Raw genomic sequence first — 21,872 nt, forward strand, 5'->3', positions numbered from 1 at the left:
TTTGTTTTAAAACAGTCGTGGACACAGTTATTTAGTATTTTATTGTGAGATTATTCTTTAAAATATTTCGATATTCACTCTTTGAAAAAAAAAGTTAATGTGCTTTTATTTTTTTAATCTTGTAACAATAATGTATATATGTAGATATTTTTTTATTTACGGTCTTTAATTTAAAACTTTAATTGAAAAACAAAAAATTTAGATCTAGTCACTTTTACAACTGTGTGAACTCGGCCAAAGACGAGTAAAATAAAAGCCCTTGGCCTCGATCGGCGTAACAGTCTCGCACGGCATTTTCTACGGCAGAATAATCAGACAAAGAAATTTGGCGATCTCCTTGATCGTGTTATTGTTGTAGTAATAGTCGTTTACCCATACTACCGACCACTGACGGACTACATAATCATGATGTACTATAATAATTTCCAGAGCTGTCGATATTTGGGCCACCTCGAAACGAAACGAGAACTGGCACAAGTTCCATGCCATTCGCCAAGCTGCACTCGGTAAGTTCGATGATGATAACAGTGGAGGAGGCAAATCGACCCACAATATTTAAGTCAAAGGCGTAGGCAATATACAGTTTAAAAACAAAAGTAAAAAAAAATGTTTATATTGTTTTATAAATGCGCGGCTTTTTCTACAAATTAAACCAAAGAAACTTCGTACAATTTGTGACAAAGAAGAGTAATTTCTAAGAAGGTAACCTGATTTATCCTATAGCCTAGAAGGAAATTTTGTATGACTGGGAAAAGTGTTTTAACTAGGTATGGCTCTTTGCAAAAAGGGTGTCATTGGCATTATACACCACAATGATTTCCTGCATTAGTTTCCATCGAGGCCTAAAAATTATTTTCTATAATAAACTAAAAAAAAATCCATAATTATTTTATAATCATCATTGTGATTATCTTGGATTCGATCGACATTCACAAAAAATTCTGTTTTCTGTTGATGTGTTTTAAATCCTCCCCACAAAGACACTCCTCACCATAACCGAACATTTAAAAGCACCAAGGATGGAACCTATGAATAAATATTTGCGTCCAAAGTAGTCGATAACAATGGCAGACTCTTGTTTCAGGAATATCAGTGATGTACGAAAAAAATATATGAAATCCCCATTATTTTTCATTAAAAAAAAACTTTCATCATCATCATCATTGGTTCCACAACCCATGGTGGATCTTGGCCTGCTCAAGGATAAGTCTCCATTCTCTCCTATTCTTCGCCTTGGCTTTCCAGTTTCGTACTCCCAACATTTTCAAGTCTTCCTCCAACTGATCCTTAAATCGTGCTCTGGGTCTGCCTTTGCTTCTCACTCCATCTATTCTTTGGTTATAAATATGTTTTGGCGAATCCATCTCATTCATTCTCTCTATGTTACCTAACCACCGCAGCCGGTTTATTTTGATGGACCTAATAATATCAGGTTTGTCATACAGGCGATACAGTTCGAAATTATAGCGTCTACGCCATAATCCGCCCTCCTGTACTTCTCCATAGATATGCCGGAGGATTTTACGTTCAAAGCATCTTAAACGTTCTTCATCGCTCTTTGTCGTCGTCCATGTTTCCGACGCGTAGGTGAGGATGGGCTTGATAAGAGTTCTGTATATCACTAGTTTCGTTCTTTTTGTAAATAGGCTTGTTGTTAAAAATTTTTTTAATCCATAATTTAAAAAAAACTTGATTTTTAAAATAACAGCCCAACTTTTAAACGGGTTTTATTACTTATATTATTACTTGATAATGAGGGAAAACCGAGCGTGATCAATTTAACGAAACGCTGAATGCTGTACAAAAAAATGTATAAACTTATTGAAAAAAAAAAATGCTCGATTTGCTGAAATATATACCTATATAACATGTATGAAGTATAAAATAAATTCCACAGAATGTTTAAGGTTTATTATATATTTACATTTTTTATATTATTATTTTGTATGGCACTTAGCTACCTTAAACTTTTATTGCCAAAGCGAACTTTTTGCTAATATATATATATATATATATATATATATATATATATATATATATATATATATATATATATATATATATATATATATATATATATATATTCTATTTCTATTTTATTCTACTAGACTAATATCTTTATCAATATATTACAACGTACAAAATCTTTTTTTTTTGGTTTCCGATGCAGTTGGTGCACTCACAAAAAAAATCAAAACCTCGACAAATACAATTATCATATTTTTTTTCAGCGTTTAAGTATACGATTTAGGTTTTCGGGATATTGTTGTATAACACAAATTGATCACGAATAATACTGCAACGAAAACAATGTTACCTAGGGTTTATTTTTGATGGCACAGACTTCTACAAATCATAGATTTTTTTTGTTTTTCAACAACGAATAAAATGCTTGCAAAATTTTACATCATAAACGCTGAAAAAGGTGTAGAGAGAAAACTTAAAAATTTGGACATTGATAAAATGTTTGCTACTCTTATTAATTTTATAATAAGTCTGTTATCCTTAGTGCACAACTTTCATACTCATAGGTTAGAGTGCAACAAATTTAAGTTTGGGATTGTGACGTAGTGTTTAGCGTCGCATCGGTGGGCGGACTGTTTCTACCCAGTGGCAGGCTGAAACAGGTAGATTTAAAATAATTTTTCATAAGTATATTCAATTAAAGTGAAAAATGAATTTGATAATTTTTATTTTCTTAGTTTTTAATTATTATGCAGTTTATAGTCAGTTGCACTCGATAAAGTAATGAGTAAAATATTAGAAGTACTTTAATAAATAATAAATTCCTCAATACTTATAATTTATTAAATTATCACGAAGGAGAGGTTTCAACATTACAAAAAAAATAATTAAGTAGTTTATTTTAACTAATTAAATAATATATGTATTTATCTAAACAAGAATTTCCTCAGCAAGGCTTTCTTCGGATGAATCATTTGCCACTCTACCTTTTACCAAAGCCCATATTTTTTTCGATAGGGTTTAACTCCGGATAATAGGGAGGCAAGCGAAGTACTTTATGTCCATGTTGTTCAAGCTCATAATATAATACATAAACAGGTAGAAAACGTGGTTTATGGGCTTGTATAATTTTATATCTCCAAGGTTAACACTAACCAAACTCCGGTTTGGATAGTGTTTGTTGAAAAGGAATACTATTTTCCTGTAACCACTTTACCATAATATCCCTTCGCCTAGCAGACGTCACATTTTTTTCTATTAGCACATTATGATAGAGTGCATTATTAACTACCAGGACCGAATTATATCATTGTATATTATTATTTTTACTAAATGTTTATCAAAAACTTGTTGCCGAACAACCTTTGCCTCGATCTTAGTTTCATAGACAGTCGTTAATAAGCTTTTTACGAATTTTTTCTCAACAATAGAATTTGATTTATTATGAAACTTTAAAAGTAATTATGGCTTACATTACTGTTATTATTATTAAAATTTACTTTTTAATTATAAACACGCACCTGATTTAAAAATTAACACAGCGTTAGGTACAAATCCAGTCTCTCCTCCAGTATGAACTATAATCTGCCTTTTGCCCTTAGAAATCAGTTTCTTTTAAAGTTTTTCCACTTTTTCGTCGGTATAAATTATGGATGTACCATGAGATTGAAATTGAATTAGCTGTTTTAAATATCCTATTCGTTTTACACGAATATCATAACTTTCCATTAGGACATACCTACTGTCTCCGGTTATTCGCTACCTACAATTTGTTCCAGATGATTTGAAGAGTATCTTTTCAAAAGTATGATGGTTTAATTTTGTTCTTATCTTTTTAGGAACCACATTGTTAAATAACTATTATTATTAATTGATCGAAACACACTAAATTACTTTATAATACACTAATTACTACTACCAACCACTACTATTATACTAAGCACTAATCTAGAAAAAAATAATAAAATATCCAACAAAATAAAATCAACAAGACAAGTCAAATACTCTCTGCGACTCGTACTGATACGTCCGTACTGCTCAGACTAAGACACTGCCAAGCAGCACACTGATCGATTCCATGGTAACACTAGTAAACACGATTCATTGGGCATCGTCGAGGTATGAGTCATATTCCCAAACTTAAGTTTGTTGTAGTATACACCCATCTATATCAAAAGCAACTTCAGTAAACATTTCAGAACGATCCGCTGAATTCTGAAGAAGAAATGTAGCTTATTCTTTAAAACACACGCAGTAAATTCCGCATTTTTCATTGAAATTAACAATTCATCGTCTTACAAACTATTAATTAAAAAAAAATAGCCTGAGGACTTTCCAATATAGTGGAAAATAGTATATTTATTGAAAAAAATTTCAAAAAAATCATTTAGAAGTGGTCTGAAGGATAATAAATCGAGGCGCCTATGAAGTTAAAAATAATGGGGATTTGTCCATATATGTACAATAATTATGTATTTTCGTTGTTATTTACATTTAAATCAAAGATATAAATAAGTAAAATTGTAACAATAACATTGTAAAATTAAAAAATTAGTATTTTTATAACATATAAAACATTATATATATATATATATATATATATATATATATATATATATATATATTATATATATTATATAATACCTGTAAAATATATATATATATATAAAACATTATATATATATATATATATATATATATATATATATATATATATATATATATATATATATATATTACAGGTATTTACGTAGTTGCGCATCGCACGTCACTGCGGTGACTGGATGCAAAATATTAAAAATTTAACGAATTTATTGATTTACCAAAAAGAATACGCCAAAATATTGACTTAACACATAATGTTACCTGTTTAACATTAAAATGTCGGGGGTAACTATGTTCGCATTAATCACTGACAAATTAACGTCGGACATTTTAGTCGATAATGTGACATCAGTTGCATCGGTGATCAGTTACCTGTAAAAATATCAACATGTTCTATCCTTAGTAGATTATATCGATGAAAAGCACTCATCTCACAAATATCTATACCCAAGCTAATAATAGGACATTAACAGTGACAACCTAATTTTGGGGCCTCAACAAATTTTCATGCCAAAAGCAGGCTAAATGAAGAAAAGTTAACAGAAAATTTAAGCAATTATGGACAACCAACCAGATTTATTATATATATATATATATATATATATATATATATATATATATATATATATATATATATATATATAACGTCGAACAAGTGGACAAATATGCATACCTGGGATCAATGATTAACTCCACAAATGATTACAATCAGGAGATAAAAATAAGAATAGAAAAGGCTAGAGCAAATTTCAACAAAATGAGAAGAGTTCTATGTACCAGGGATTTAAAACTGGAACTAAGAGAATGGAATCTGGACCTTGAATGCGACATCAATGAAAAAACTGGAATCATCAGAGCTGTGGGTGTACAGAAGAATTTTGAAAATATCATGGACAGAACACGTCACAAACAAAGAGGTTCTGGGAAGGATGAACAAAGAAATGGAAATTTTAAATTCAATAAAAACAAGAAAATTAGAATATCTCGGACATATTACACGTGGAGAGAAATACACCTTGATCCAACTGATTATGCAGGGAAAGATCCAAGGAGAGAGAAGCATAGGGAGGCGTAGAATGTCATGGCTGCGCAACCTGAGAGAGTGGTACGGATGTACATCAAATGAACTTTTCAGAGCAGCCGTCTCAAAAGTCCGAATAGCTATGATGATTGCCGACCTCCGCCGCGGAGATGGCACTTGAAGAAGAAGAAGATATATATATATATATATATATATATATATATATATATATATATATATATATATATATATATATATATATATATATATATATATATATATATCCTGGTACTACTACAACACTGGTAGAATCATACACAAAATACCACCAATAAAATTAATTTAATATTATAGAAACTACTTTTTAATTGTATACCTACAAGAGATTTAATTGTGACGCCTATGTTCGTAATCTCGTTAGATGCAGCAAGTATATCGTAACGAGACTCGAAAATAGCAGTTTCAGTTGCCAATTTCCTCATAACTCCAGTTTTCTGGAATAATAAGTCCTTCTCTATTTTATATTGATAAACCAAAAATATTATTACAAGGATAATTTTTGGATGCCAATACAAATTTTATGCTATTTTATTTTACATAGGTATTTTGTGTTGGAAAAAAATCTTTTCAGCAATATTATTATGTTACCTTTTAAAATAACAGTTAAGCTATTGATATCTATTTATATCGTCTTTACTTACTTATGCCAGTTTTGTCGCAACTATACATTGACAAGTTCAAATGTTGTACCTTCGGTTCTATTTTGCATTTTGGTTTGCTCTATTTTTCTGCCTTATATTCGGCAAAGTCCAAAAAGTTATGGATTTCATTTTTAATGTCTTAATAATCACTGACATTTTGTTGCAAATTAAATACAGTGCCTTCCTAAAGTGTATAAATGCTTCATTATTTTATGAGTGGATTATTTTCAGGTGTAAAGCTCGAGCAATTTTTTTGCAACAAATTAATTTTACCGCCAACCATCTTACAAAAAATTACGTCATCGATATTTTTTTAAATGATAAAATGAAAGGATATATTTTTATACCAAAAAATTGTCAAACTCTACCACATATGTCGTATGGTATGACATACTTTAATTTACTGTATACCGAGTATAAAAAGAAACCGACACGGCGCATTTCAGGTCCTGTCGGGAGCCTGTCATATTGTTCTACACATCCTATGGATGTACAGGGTAATTATGAATAAGGTATAAGCAAATATGGGCTCTGCAGCTATGTTAGTAACTGTTCTTCTTGCAGTGCCCTATCCTCATTGGACGTGGGCGCAATAACTCTAGCCAACAAAACCTTATTCACGGCTTCCTTAAATAATTAAAACGAAAAGAGGTTTAATCTTTGTATCTAGGTATATATTTAAAAATACTTAAAAGGGCTATATAAAAAAACACAAACGTTTTCGGAATAATAATTCCATCATCAGGTTAAAATGCCTAAAATAACTATAAACCATTTAAGTAAAACAAACGTGAAAGAAATGTTGACTAAGGTTAAAAAGCAAAATGGTTATACTTACAGGTTAACATGCCTGAGCCACCAAAATATTAGGGTACAACCCTAACCAACCACCTAACAACCATTAGGGATATTATTTTTATTATTATTAGGGCTAATATTTTGGTGGCTCAGGCATGTTAACCTGTAAGTATAACCATTTTGCTTTTTAACCTTAGTCAACATTTCATTCACGTTTGTTTTACTTAAATGGTTTATACTTATTTTAGGTATTTTAACCTGATGATGGAATTATTATTCCGAAAACGTTTAAGTTTTTTGATGTAGCCCTTTTAAGGGTTTTATACTATATACCTACATACAAAGATTAAACCTCTTTTTGTGATAAATGCATTCCTGCAGCCAGCTGCAGGAATTTATTTTCCTTGTGGATTTTTTAATTAAAACGAAGTTTTTCTGGTCCACTGTTTCAAGCTCGTAAGCCACGAAATAAGTCGTCTATATGATTCCTATCCTGAAGGATATGGTATTTTTAGTTTCGCATTATGTGACCAAAGTGTGACAATTCACTTTGTTTTACCGGTAAAAGTAGTAGTTGTTGTTGAGCTATCTTTTGCAAGACCGCTTCATTGGTGAACGATGTGTCCGCGATATTCGTAACATTCACTTCTGAAGCATTTACATGTTGCATTTTATATGCATTAATCATCCTGGTCAAATAGATTATACTATTTGGTTTCAGGATGGAATAACTGCCCATTATACTCTAGAAATTAGATATTTTCTTGATTAAAATTTTTTCCAATCGTTGTCTTGAAGCGGTGTGCTTTGACAACATTCCAGGTGACCAGATTTAACTCCTATGGACTTTTTTATCCTGGTAAAGAGATAATAAAAACTCATCAGACATCTTGGATATTATAAATTAACCAAAGGAGCTCAATTCCAGCGTTTATTATAAATATCTCCTAACTATTTTACTCCGCTTTTTTCAAAATCATATCAATAGGAAGAAAATCTTGATTCTGTTGGGTATTCTTATAAGTTGTATGTTATCGACGAGCTGGATATCTTCGACGTTAACATGTTGTGGGATTACTTATTTGTCCTGCTTTTTTCGAATTTAGTAATGTTCATGTTAACTGTATCCATCTCCAAGTCTCTACTCTTCTATTACAAAGGGGCATAGACAATGCAATGCTACAAAGTGCCGCAACCGTATTTTAGCAGTCTTCCTTTAGTAATATTAACTTCTTGACATTGACTTACTAAGTTCAGAAGTATGTATGTATAAACCAATGACTATAGGTAGAGTACGAGCCCCTTTCCATAACAGTTGGCCCAACTATGGAATTTGCAGTTTAAGTCGATTACCATAAACAAATTACATATACTCTGCATGTTTTTATAAGTTCCCATATTAACTAATATGGCATTTTTATTAATATTTATTAAAAACATTACCCTTATGGTTTTTTATTTATTTTCAACAATAAATTTTTTTTTTATTAAACCCTGGCTAGGCATTCACTTATGTCGACATATGGTTCGTCCCAAACCCTTCTTTCAGTGCGTCATAGTTGATCGAATTCTCTCTAACACATTAAGCTAGAAGTGACAGAAAAAAACGTGAGTCTGTGATTATTATACATAGACCTTATATAGAAAATTATTTATCGTAAAGCTAATTCTACTTACGGATGTATAATTGGTTGGAGTTTAGAATGCGCTAAATAGATATCCAATCAATGATGCGCATAAATATAATTTGACGCAGATTGTCTCGATCGTGACAGTACTTTCACAATGTCAACTGATAAAATGATAATTGTCATTCCAGGATAGTATTATCAGACATTTTACAGTGAAAATTTAATTTTGTATTTGTCATAAAAATATTTTAAATATGCCGAGAAAGAACAAAGACTAATATTAAAATTATTAAATTATTTTCAATTAGAAAAAGAGAGATTACGATCCTGCAACTGTCAAATTTAACTAAAATGTCATGCAATAATTCTCGACATTCTTAAAATCCTATATGAAGTCAAAATTAGTGACGCACTGAAAGAAGGGTTTGGGACAGACTGTACGTTGATTTTTTTATAATTACGTTAAATCCAGAGGTAGCTATGAAAAAATGGCATCAAAACAATAATATTGTCAGTTAATATGTCAAATGTATATTGTAGTATTTGTAAAGCTTTTTGCCGTTTGTGGATTGTACAATGGGTAGAGGTAAAGTTATCGATGAGAAAATTTGTTCAATTATTGTTAGATATTTTAATTCTGGAAGATCCAATTCGGAAATCGCGAATATGTTGCAATTGTCCGCTATAGTGTAAGAAATATAGTCAGAATATACAAAACTACAGGTTCGGTCGTCACAAGCTAGAAATGTACGAAAAAGTATAATAACCGAAGCAGGTGGCTTGATCATTTTTCGCATAACAACGCATGATATGATACATCATACCGTTTTTACACATTATGTTTTTTAGAACTGTAATCTGATGTACGTTTTCTGAATTTTACACTTCTATGTAATTGTTTACGTAAACGATACATCATAGCCCCCATTGTGTCTTCTTACGAACACACATTTCACACTGTGATGCACTTTTTAACACATAAACACATTTCTAAACACATAGCGTTTTGTGCAAAATTATCCCAACAACTTAACTACCTATAATGTTCTAATCAAATATCCCTAAAATTAACATTATTTTTAAATCAGTTCTACATGTGTTTATTTTATTAAAATTACGTTAACATTTTATGTACCTTTAAGTATTTCCTGTGGTAAATTCTTAAACAAAATGTTTGGCCCCTTCGTATACCGCTTAAGTCTAGTCAGCTCCAGCCCTCTTAATTATAAATGTACGCCCAACATTGCCCGTTTTATCATTTATTAAAAACGTTGACAGTTATTTGAGGGTGGCGGTTATCACTTTAACATACCTGGATTTTGATCTATTGTTACAAAATATATCAAAATTCTGTTTTTGTTTGAATGGGTTCACACAGTGGCATACCATAATATATTTTTACGCTTAATTTTTTTGTTTTGCTCATAACATTGCGGTTAAAATTGCGGTACAATTTGTGATGTACGTCAATAACGATAAAATTATATCATAATAAAGTAACCGACTCGTTATAGTTTCCTTAATTACGCTAACAATTCAAAACGTATATAATTATTCAAGATTACTGAAAAATGACAACTGTAATCGTAATTATTTTGATATTAGAATTATATTTATAAAAGCTTTGCAATTTATTTCTTCTTAATAACAGCCAATAAAAATGTCATCAAATTTTGGCCGTTTAGAGAGATGGTCACTTTAAACGGATACAAACTCTGCGGATTATAAAAAAGAAATTATATACTATGTATGGTTCTTCTCACGACCTTTTTTCCATGCCTCATTTCTTTCTAATACTTGTACTAGCTAGATAAATGCTGGTAATGCATTGGTAAGTGATTAGTGTAGTAGTGTCTGGGGGCTCGGGAGAACGGGACCTCGGAAGCCCTGAAGAAGACATCACAGAGGATGTCGAAAGTTTGGCGCAATGATAATGGACGCAATTCAGTCCGGAAGAATGTTGAGTTTAATATTAATTCTTGTAATAGTATTAATCTTAGCTCTAGGTTTAATTGTACTAACCGCGGATATCTTTCGGAACATATATTAAAGTTGTTGTGCAAATAGAAACAGCATTTTTCTGCTTACTACATATGATCCCTTCTAGTAGTATACTAGCTGTATTTACCATCGATATTGTATTACTTCACATGGAAGTTACTTTTATACATTATTATCTCTTTTTCACTCAATACGAGAGGCAACTTTTTGGCTTTCTCTTTTAATTAAAAGATCATTTCAATTCCTTCTAAGAGAACGTTACTCTTACAGATATGGACTAATGCTGTTTTGTAAATACAAAACGAAACGTTTCCGCCAATATATGGAATAGTTACCATCTAGATTGTTTCTTTTTTCCTTTCATCCGACTGAGATCTTCAAGAGTTACATATAAATGGAAAAGGATAATGAGAGTGAATAATAAAAGTAAAAAGTAATGGCATGTCTCGCAAAACAGAAAACCAAAAATGGTATATCGATTGAAGGCAACCGTATATACGTATTTCTGACTATTGGTCGTCTTCAGTAGGGTGCAGTCAAGTTAGAAAAGGAGCATATTAACTTAAGAAAGGATCACTTACAGGTAGTTGTAGCTTCCTCCGTGGTTGGTGTTAGATGTTGCCCTGGAAACCATCAAGGTCTTCTAACTCTAATGCCACAAATTGGTTGCATTGCTCCTGTAGTGATCCTTTCCCAAATTAATATGCTCCTTTTCTAACTTGGCTGCACCGTACTAAGACCAATAGTCAGAAATACGTATATACGGTTACCTTCAATCGATATACCATTTTTGGTTTTCTGTTTTGCGAGACATGCCATTAATTTTTACTTTATATATATATATATATATATATATATATATATATATATATATATATATATATATATATATATATATATATATAATATAATATAAAATTAGTTTTTCTTGGCTTTAGGTTCAATAAATTATATTAGATGTGGAACTAGATTTCATTTTCCATAAAAATCAACGTTTCGGCAGGAAACCCTTGCCTTTGTCAAGATTCTAAAATGAACAAGATTAAGAACAAACAGTTATTGTAATATATATATATATATATATATATATATATATATATATATATATATATATATATATATAACTTACCAAAACGTAAAAACGGACACTGACCTTAATGAAGTGACAAATAAAAGTTGATATCTGATGGTTTACTGTCATTAGTGTGTAATTATTTTTGTATGGGTGTATTATTGATATTTTCGAAAAAAGTAAAGTGGAGATATGTTATGACTTTAAGAGCTTTTTATGGTGTTATATTTATTATTATTTAAATCAGATTGAAATATATTTTATTTAGGTTTTGTGTATCTTTTTTGTCATTTATTGCGTTGGAATTTCTTTTTATTTCTATTGATTCATCGATCTCCCTCTTCTTTTTGTTTTGTTCGGTTTTTAAAATTTTGATGTTTTCGAAGTCAAATTTATGCTTCTTCTCATTTTCATGTTTTGTAAGTGCAGTGACATTGTTCTTGTCATATTTGTGAGAACGAATTCTGGATTGAAGCAGTTGACTGGTTTGCCCGATATAGACACCTTCACAGTTCATACATGGTATCTCGTAAACAACATGTGATTTTTTGAGTTTTGGAGTTTGTGTTTTTAGTTTAGTGAAATATTTATTTAAAAGGTTGTTGCCTTGGTGGGCCACTGTTATATTATGTTTGGCTAAAAGATACGTACCAGTATCGTGTTCTGTATTGCAAGAACTGTCTCTCGGCACTGAGGTCTCAATCTGCCTACTCCTCAGTGTCGAGTGACAGAGGAGTAGGCAGATTGAGACCTCAGTGCCGAGAGACAGTTCTTGCAATACAGAACACGATACTGGTACGTCTCGAGTGAGGGGAGTAGGCAGATTAAGACCCCGAACTCGAACCGAACCGTATCACTCTTGATAATGGCTCCAAAATGGGTGCCGAAACGTCGAGTAATAAATTCTCAACGCGGTTCTTCCCGAGAACTAAGTAATTTTCATTCATTTGACCGCGGAAATTTATCACATATATATATATATATATATATATATATATATATATATATATATATATATATATATATATATATATATATATATATATATATATATATATATATATATATATATATTTAAATCAAACTGTTTTGTTAACTTCTGACTAGCCACAAATTTACGAATTCCCATCAGTGGTCCTTATTTTAAAGTTCGACGTTATACCAATATGTTTACTCATGTACATATACATAATATATATCACAAATCTGTTTTTGAGCAGCTTTTCATTGGCTGTGATGTTCTAACAGTCGATGATAGTCTCCAAAGATCTGTCTCTGGTCATTTCTTTTAACTCATGCATACGTCTTTTGCCTATGCCTGTAATTTGATCGATCCATCTTGTTGGAGATCTTCCCTCGTGATCTTCGGTCGTCCAACTTTCCTTGGATAATAAGTCTTTCCATGTTTTCTGTTTCTACTCTCATAACATGTCAAACAAAGTATTTTAATTGTTGGAGATGGACTTTGAAGTTGATCAACCTCATTTTTAGAGTTCGTGAAATTTGAGAGTCCTTCTATATTTTGTCCATCTTTCCTACGGCGACTTTTGCTAGATCACATCTACATTTTATTTCTACCTATAGTGACCCTGTGTTTGTGATCAATTATCCCAGCTATAAATATGATCTCACAACCTCAAACTGTTCAATCTTGGTTATGTGTGGATGATTGTTATGTAGTCTACCCACTATCATGATCTTTGATATGTTTAACTGCAGACCAATATTTGACTTTCGTTTTCAACCAATCGTATGAGATCAATTAACTCTTCTTGGCTATTTGCAAGAAGGACTATGTCGTCTGAAAAATGTAGGTTGTTTATTTTTTTAAACAAAAAGAATCTTGCATACATCCAATTAAATCAATAATTAACTTTTAGAAAATGTATATGACTTCATAAAATAAAATATGCGACGATAATACACACTACTATTTTCATTGTCAGTTCTCGACATAGTACTTTAGCAGCAAGGTGACTTTTATTTAAAATTGTTTTAATTAGTACAAATACCGTGCCGTTAGCATTATACTTCGAGGTTTTCCTCGTTTGATTTTTGTTGTTCATGATTAATTTGCAAATAATAGTAGTAGGAAAATAAAATTGGAATGGTAATTGCAGAGAACAAAAATCAATAATCTTGTTTTTGATCGTTTTATACTTTTTGCATGTAAGAATAGTTAGCAATGTTATATAATGTCACTAGTATGTAGAGGTTAAGTAGTAATAAATTAATTTTAGAGATTTGTTTACGTTACCTAGAGGTTGAGATTTTTTGTTTATTTCTACACATAACCAATCAAAAAATTTTATATACATAGTTGTAACTATTTGGATTAGGGTCAGGTTATTTTGACCAAAAGTTATTTTACCAAATATGCCAAATATAATAAAATGTTGCCAGGGAAAAATAATAATACTACTTTCTCTTTCCCTTGCTCTTACATCTTGGGAATATAGCAGCGTAGTCTGTTATTTCTTGAGCCTATTATTCGTCAACGATTTTCCATCTATTTGAATTTAGGTCTCTCACAATTACTTCTATCTTTCTCTATTTTGCGCCAATATAATCTACTGTTTGCCTGCCACTGCTCTTATATGATCTACCCATCTTTTTTGAGGTTTTCCCAATCTTCAATTCTAGGATTCTTTGTGTCCACCTATTATCATCATATCTGGTTATGTAAACTTTCTAGCTGCATTTCATTTTTGTTATTTCTTTCAAGATACCCCTGATCTATCCCTTCGTTCTAAACCCTAACTCAGCGTTTCTAATCTTGTAATTAATGAAATTCCATTGCTCTGTTTGTATTTTTTTAGCTGAATTCTTGATAAGGGGCATGGTCTCCACTCCGTAGGTACAAACTAGTACTATACTCCAGTCGTCAGAGACCAAAAAGCCTCTAAAAATCATACGAACAAAACTGAATTTTGCTGAGAATGTCAATTTTGGAACGCAAAAATATGCAAAAAGTTAACCACTCGTACCATCGGCTTTCCCCTAAAACTCCTCCTCGTAGGGGGGAAAACGGAAAACATTTTTTTTTTCCTAACGAAAAAAATCAAAATGCTTTTTAAAGGTGAAGAGTGCAGCGTTCGTACGAAATTTTTGTATTTTGCTACAAATGAAGTCGGTTTTTATAAAGGTGTTAAATAAATAAACCTTGCGCAATTTTTGCCATTTTTATGATTCTTATAAGATGAATATAATGTATCACTTTCATTGAACAGTCACTATGGAATTTTCACTTTTAGAGACTAGTCTTCAAAACCTACAACCTGCCCATTGTAGTCTTGGGAATCGTTTTTGTGTTTTCGTCCAGCTTTATTTGCATGCTTGCATTTTCGTTTTTAATGCAGTTGGTCTATCTTGAATCCATAGGTGTGTTTTCTATATATTTTAGCACAGCCCATAATTCGATGGAGTCTCATGATTTTTGACAATTTTCTATTAGTGTTTTTGCAGTGTGCAAGTGGTCTATAGTAATAAAATGTTTTCTGAATCCAGCCTGCTCCACAGGTTGGTAAAGTCGAGCTCATTCGTTACGCAGTTAATTATGATTTCAGTTAGTAATTTATACAGGTGGTAGTAAGAATATTGGTCGGTAATTCTCGATGTCCGCTTTATCTCTTTTCTTGAATAGTAGAATGACTTCAGAATTGTACCATTCTTGACGAACCTTTTCTTCGTCGATTACTTTTTACGATTATATTAATTAAAATATTTAATAGATGTTCTATTTTTATGTCACCAATTTTCAACATTTCAACCGTAATTTTAACGTCTCTCAGACATTTATTATTTTTTAGATGGTTTAGAGCCATTCTTATTTAAAAAAAAAAACGTGCCCGAAATAACTTATTATTTGTTCTGTTACTTGTTAAGTTCTCGTGTTACTGACCAATTTGTTCTTCTGACCACCAGGTGATGGTAAGCGATCAGTTTTAATTAAATACTTCGGCAATCAACAGAACATCTCAAATACATACATAAGCCTCATATTTCTCCTGCCTTGAGAGTCCAGTGTTCGGCAGCATACAGTCTCGATAGTTATTTCATTGCTTTACCAGATTTTTGTTAGTTTAACTCCAACAATTGATGGACTTCGCATTATTTCTTCAGTGCACCTTCCGAAATTAGGTATCAGGTATCCTAGGTACACAAATTGATCGACAACGGTAATATTGTGAATTTCTAATCTTCATGTGTCCCCAAAAATCTCATTGTATAAGGTTTGCATGAAATACGCAAACAATTTGAGTATCAGCTACTCCATCGACCGGATTACAAATGCTTTTTATTTAAATTAAAAACGGGAGAACATCGTCGTCATAAGCTCTAAGCTTCCATGAGCGTCTATATTCCTTGGTTAAACCTAAGAATCATATCAGAACGAAAATACAAGAATATTTTATTGATTCTGCAACGTAATACTCCTACTATTTGCATCTTTCACTTAAATAATAGTTAGCATATAAAAAATCTATCAGAGTAATTTGATTAGATACAAAGCAATAGCAATCTAGTATAATATTACGCTGGGCTTCTCTTAAAATTTAACAAATTTAAAATACAATTAGTCAAAAAATAGATCACATACTTACAGTTATTGCCTCTAGTCGAATGCATGATGATCTGTAAATATAAGTACGTTAATAGATATTTTAAAATATTTTCAAAATAATATAGATACATGGCAGAAAAAATACTTAAAATTCTTTCCCTATTTCTCAAATAATTGAAATGTAATCAAAAACTTTAAATAATACAGATGATGCTTAAAGACTTCTAACTGCAAGGAAACCAACACTCTACAAAAAACATAAAAATAAAACACGTAACCAAATTGGCGAATATACCAATACCTGCATTGAATAGTTGTTGCACACAAACATAGTGTACAGACCAATGGATTAAACACAACAGCCTTAGCCAAACATTCTCTAAAAAATAACCATTCTTTTGATTTTGAAAAGGTTCAGATTTTTGGAAAAAGAACAAAATTACAGCAAAAGATGCATATTGGAGATGATTTACATAAAAAAAGATCCAAATTCTATCAATAATAAGACTGACATCATAATTAATTAAATTGAGTTGTTTTTTAAAGCACTATGGCGTCTATCTATATCTATATTTAAGATACGCTTTCGACATCCTCTCTGATGTCTTCTTCAGGGCTTCCGAGGTCTCAGTCTCCCGAGCCCCCAGACACTACTACACTGATTATTCACTTTACTACCGTAGTGAAGTGATTATTGATCAGTGTAGTAGTGTCTACTACAGATCTAATGTAGGGAAGGGATTATCGATCAGTGTAGTAGTGTCTGGGGGCTCGGGAGAGATCTCGGAAGCCCTGAAGAAGACATCAGAGAGAAGAGCTTGGCGCAATAAAAATCAATGCGGTTCAACCCGGAAGACTATTGAGTTTAATACTAATTTTTATAATAGTATTAATCTTAGCTCTAGGTTTACTTGTACTAACCGTGGAAATCTTTAGGAACATATAATATATATATATATATATATATATATATATATATATATACATTCAATTGTTTCACCGGATGTTAACGTGGCGACAAGGCATGTGGCACCGTCTTATTGAAACCACAAGTCGTTCACATCAATATCATCTAATTTAGGCTGAAATTACCTCTCGTTATTTTGTTGCAATATCGAGCACCAGTAAGTCACTACTTGAGCAGCCGCATTTTTAAAGAAGTATGGTCCAATGATGCCTTCAACCCAAAATTCGCACCACACAGTAACAAGTTGTGGATGCATATTTTTTTTTCTACAGTGGGTTTTCATAGTCCCAAATACAAAATGACGATTAACAATGCCATCAAGGTGAAAATGTGCTTCATCGCTTGGGATGATTTTGCCTGAAAAATCAGTAGGGCATTGTCATGTCATTCTTCTTCTTCTTCATGTGCCTTCTCCTCATCACAGGTTGGTGACCATTAACTGGAATTCTTCTTTATCTTGTGCTAATCATATAATTGTGTTGGCGTCCCTCATGTCGAGCCATTGGTTAAGTTTGGCAGCGAAGAGAACTTCTTTCATTCCTACGTCTTTCGCATCCTTCCTTCCTTCTTCTTCAACGATTAACTGCAGAAAATCATATTTATCGTTTCTAATAATATGGCCAAAATAAGCTACTTTTCTTCGCTTAACTTCCTAACACTCGATCACTTGATACTCTCTCGATCCATGGCATTTTCAATAACCCCGGTACAACCGGGTCTTAAAAGAATCCTGACGTGACATGGTTCTTGCCTTTAAAGTCCATCTCGCAAAGCCATACAACAGTGTAGACAGTATGTAGTATTTAATGGCACGCCATTGAGTAGACAGACTCAGGTCTACATAGCACAAATAAGAAGTCTATTAACTCGTTATTTAATACTTCATGACAAAACCAATAACCAATTTAAATTGGTCTTGAACCGGTGGAACAATGAAATAAAAGCAGAAGTAAAGACCAAGAAGATCTTCTTCTTCTTCATGTGCCATCTCCTCTAAGAAGGTTGGCAACCATCATAGCAATTCGCACTTTCGATACCGCTGCTCTAAAGAGGTCAGCAGAAGTGCAGTTAAACCAAGCTTTCAAATTGTTTAACCAGGAGATGCGTCTTCTTCCGCGACTCCTTCTACCCTGTATTCTTCCTTGTATTATTAATTGCAGCAAGTTATAACACTCGCCCTTATGACATGTCCCAGATATTCCAGTTTTCTGACTTTAATTGTATTTAAAACCTCTTTATCTTTTCCCATTCTTCTCAACACCTCGACATTCATGACTCTATCCACCCAACTTATTCTTAATATCCTTCTGTAGGCCCATAACTCGAAGGCTTCTAATCTGTCCGAAACAGCTGACTTCTGCCAGCTTGAAACATCGCGATAGTACGCCACTGCGTTCAGCGATTTAAATGATGTCTCTCCCTTATTGGCAATTTCAAAACTAAATAAAAATCCACATAGACATCGAAAATCAAGAACCGATGAAGAAATATTACTTGTTATCTTATAGACAAAAAACGCTATTGAAGTTTTGTTAAATTTTTTATAGCCATTCTTATCAGTATTACTGTCGAAGTTGGTACAATAATCGTTAAAATGACAAAAGAGGTTAAAAACATAAATTATTTATTTTTATATTTGCAGCTAACACTGATTTAAATCTATTAATTGAGGTGTCCCCTAGATTATTTTGATGTATATATATATATATATATATATATATATATATATATATATATATATATATATATATATATATATATATATATATATATATATATATATATATATATATATATATATATATATATATATATATATATATATATATATATATATTGAGTAATACCCGACATTCAATTTCATAGAACATACCTAGTCTTATGGCAGTTTTATAGGATATTCCTTTTAGTTTCATTTGAATTTTTCTGTCACACAACACACCTTTCACTTATCTATCTATCTATCCCACTTATCTATCTATCCCACTCGCAACTATTGTACGGGGTAGAAACATGGACACTAAAAGCGCAAATAGTTAAAAAGATTGAAGCCTTTGAACTTTGGATATACCGGAGAATGTTGAGAATCCCATGGACTGCCAGGGTCACCAATGAGGAAGTGCTGAGAAGGATGGGTCGAGACAAAAAATTGTTGAGAACGATAAAAGTACGCAAGACTGCATACCTTGGACACATACTAAGAAATAATAAATATAGTCTTCTGCAGGTCATCATGCAGGGTAGAGTCGATGGCAAAAAGGGAATAGGTAGAAAGAGGAGTCATGGCTGCGAAATATTCGAGACTGGACAAACATGACTGTAGACGAATTATTCCACGTTGCAAAAGACAGAGAAGCTTTTAAAAATGTGGTCGCCAACCTCCGTTAATGGGGACGGCATATGAAGAAGAAGATCCCACTCTTAAGATAGATCTTCATGTCAGATTTTTCTATGACTCTGTAATGCCGATCCTAGGTACTTAAAAATATTACTTTACATAATAATTTTACTATCCAAACTTTTTACTTTTAAAACAGATTTTATTTGTAGTAACTCAATCTTTAAATGAACATTCCAAATATTCTGGTTTTGTCCTATTGGTTTTAAACTCTTTTCCTCAACAGCTTTACACTGTTCCAGTTTTTGCTCTAAATCCCTTTCAGTATTTTCTGCTAACACTATATCATCAGTAAACATCAAGCACAAGAGAATGTTACACTGTAATTTCCCTCTTATTTGATCCAACACTAGTGTGAATAAATAAGGACTAAGCACCGAGTCCTGATGCAATCCTATATGAATTGTATTAGTCTCCTCTACACTTGTCGTAATACTAGTTCTTACTGCCTCATATGTATCTCACAATCTTCACATACTCACCGGGAATTCCTTTTTTTTTGAGCATCCACCATTGAATCTCTCGAAGAAATCTATCAGATGCTTCCTCAAAATCAATGAATACATATGAGTACGAATGCATACTTATAATGAATATTTCATCTGTTGATGATCTTCCTTGCATAAAACCAAACTGCTTTCCCGATATTTCGGTTTTTTCACATATCCATCTATTAATTATGACTATCTCCCATATTATATTCATGGTATGACTAAATAGTTTTATGGCCCTGTGGTTTGTGCACTGTTGTACATCTCCCTTGTTTTTATAAACGGGCACTAATATACTTCCCATCGTCTGGCATTTATCCCACTTCCGTAATTCTATTAAACAAATATTTTAGTTCATGTCTCTCTTATAGTTGTCCACCTTTCCAGATATATTATCTGGTCCACCTGCTTTACTTTTCTTTATGTTTTGAAGTGCTTAAAAAACTTCATCATTTATTATTTTGGTGACCATTGGTGTTACTGTAGCAGTTAGCAAAACTGTTTTTTGTCAAATTATTTATTTAATAAACTGTTAAAGTACATCTAATTATTCTTCTTCTTCTTAACGTGCCCCATCCCTAAGGACATTGGCGATCATCATGGCCCATTTGACTATCTGCAGCCGTTCTGAAAAGTTCTATTGACGTTTTCCCACTCCATTGTCTCAGATTCTTCAGCCAGGAAGTGCGTCTTCTCCCCGGTCCTCTTTTGCCTTCCACCCATCCTTGTATGACCACCGCATCAAATCGTATTTCTCGTTTCTTAGTATGTGACCAAAGTAGCTCATTTTTCTTTTCTTTATAGTGTTGAGTATTTCTTTTTTCATTCTTCGTAGCGTTTCCGCATTTGTTATGCGTTGTGTCCAAGATATTTTCCACATTCTTCGATAACACCACATTTCAAAGTTAATGAGTTTTTCTCTGTCGCCTCTGTAATTGTCCGCCTCAACTCCATACAACAGGACAGAGAACACTTAGCATCTCAATACTCTAGTTCTAGTTCTAATTATAATCTGATTAAAATATTTTGTTCTCTTTTCTCTGTTTGGCTATTTTATATATTATCCTACCTTCACCCTGGCTGGTATCAAGTTGATCGTATAGATTTGTATACGCTTCTGCTTTAGCTTTTGCTACTGCTACTTTCGCTTCCTCTTTGGTAACCGTATAGTTTTCAAGATCTGTGTCCGATCTATTTTATTGCCACTGTTTATATAGTTTTCTCTTCTCCTTTATTTCTTTCCCGTTTTTCTCATCTTTTAAGATCCACCATATGATCTCCTTCGATATTTTGGTTGCGTTTTTACTTCTATGTCCAGCACGAGCAGGTTATGTTGTTGGCTCACAGTCTTACTTAACTATTATTTTGCAGTCATTCAATTTACGTGTGTCTTCCTTTCTTCTCATGAAAAAATCTATTTGGGAGTGATTTTCTCCACTTTTGTATGGGAAATTTGTCAAATTATTTATTTAATAAACTGTTAAAGTACATCTAATTATTCTTCTTCTTCTTAACGTGCACCATCCCTAAGGACATTGGCGATCATCATGGCCCATTTGACTATCTGCAGCCGTTCTGAAAAGTTCTATTGACGTTTTCCCACTCCATTGCCTCAGATTCTTCAGCCAGGACGTGCGTCTTCTCCCCGGTCCTCTTTTG

General features: G+C 32.3%; 1 protein-coding gene across 1 annotated transcript in view; it reads right to left on the minus strand.

The window, feature by feature from the left end:
* The window catches only part of rdx (BTB/POZ and MATH domain-containing protein rdx), a 264,099-nt gene that overhangs the window by 216,642 nt on the left and 25,585 nt on the right, over positions 1 to 21,872 (minus strand). The window contains exon 2 of the mRNA XM_072535183.1: positions 16,398 to 16,428. The gene's annotated coding sequence lies outside the window, so the exon portion shown is untranslated. The remainder of the gene's footprint in view (positions 1 to 16,397; positions 16,429 to 21,872) is intronic.

Source organism: Diabrotica undecimpunctata, chromosome 6, assembly GCF_040954645.1.
Source record: "Diabrotica undecimpunctata isolate CICGRU chromosome 6, icDiaUnde3, whole genome shotgun sequence".
In the NCBI taxonomy this organism is placed as follows: Eukaryota; Metazoa; Arthropoda; class Insecta; order Coleoptera; family Chrysomelidae; genus Diabrotica; species Diabrotica undecimpunctata.